Source organism: Orycteropus afer, unplaced genomic scaffold, assembly GCF_000298275.1.
Source record: "Orycteropus afer afer isolate SDZICR_OR568_19922 unplaced genomic scaffold, OryAfe1.0 scaffold00014, whole genome shotgun sequence".
Lineage (NCBI taxonomy): Eukaryota > Metazoa > Chordata > Mammalia > Tubulidentata > Orycteropodidae > Orycteropus > Orycteropus afer.
Genome location: NW_006921601.1, coordinates 2,944,187 through 2,945,605, shown reverse-complemented (window position 1 = coordinate 2,945,605; position 1,419 = coordinate 2,944,187).

Genomic DNA, 1,419 nt, shown 5'->3' with positions numbered 1-1,419 from the left:
TAGTGATACTGCCTCGGAAACCCAAGGAGGGGTCGCTATGAGTCAGGGCTGACTCGACGGCACATAACAACAACAACAACATGAACTTGAGAGGCATTAGGGAGTAGCTCAATTATAAAAGTGGTGCCACATTTTTCATGATTTCTTGTTTCCTTTGTAAAATTGTAAGGGGAGGGTTGACCAGGCCTAGAGTATTATTAGGAGGTCTTGAGTCTCCTAGGTCCCATATCATTTACGACCCATAAGCCTTACTGCAATTTTTAGATAAATAGATACTCTAAATTTCAGAAATACTATATATTCATAAATAAAGCAGTTTATCACAGTATATAATAAAATAATGGAAATAATTCTAATAGTCAACATTAGAAGTTTAGGTAAATTATACATCCATATTATGGATATTACACAATCACAAAGGTAAAGTTTGTGAAGAGATTTCTCTGACATTGAAAATGTCTTTTAGACAATTTTAATTGAAAATTAAATCAAAGGATTCAAAATTATATATATGTATATGATATACTTCCAAATAGTTGTAACTAGAATAGTAAAAGAGGACACAAAATAGGCACAGTATCAATAATATTTTGGCAAAATATCTAGGATTACCAAAATTAGTGAAATAGTCATCCCTATTCAAAGAACCATTTCCTCTCCCACAATTATTGCTGACATTTCACAGGTAGTAACTTACCTGTTCTCAGGAACACAGCTCCAAAGTGATGCCTGTCATTTTCTTTTTCCTGTTCTCTGGTTGTATAGGTGCTATCTGAGCATGTCTCTTTCCTCTGAATCCTACAGTTAATGATTAGTATTATTATTAATGATGATTACCTCCCATTGATACCTAAATGTGGTTTTGCTAATGCCTTGGGGACCAACACTAATGTTTTAAAAGTGTACAGAAAAAATGGGAGAAACATTTTTCAAAACTTTAAGAATACTTGGCCCTGAGTACTGGGATTATGGTGAATTTTTTTCCCCCTCCTTTTCTAATGTTTTTGAAATTTAAAGCTTTTTCTTTAAAAGACCATGTAATACCAATGTAAATATATAAACAAATGGGAAAATAGTAACAGCACTTAATTGAGGATACTCTAAACTAAGTCACCTCATTGTTTTTACTTTAAATCTTCATAAAGTAACTGGAATCATACTAAGTCTCTTGCTGGAAACAAATATAAAATGGTAAGAGATATGGAACAACTGTTTTCAGATATTGGATAACAGGAGCTAAGGGGTAAATCCCACACAAAAAAGGGAAACAAATAAGGTAAGCTTCATGATGACACTAGTTGGAGCCTGAGCAAAACATAATGGCCTTGCTGAGTTCAGGAAATAGAGATCAATAATTGGTACAGTCAAAACATATGCATATCACGATGGGTCTCTCCTCGTCAAGAGCAAAGAAGAAAA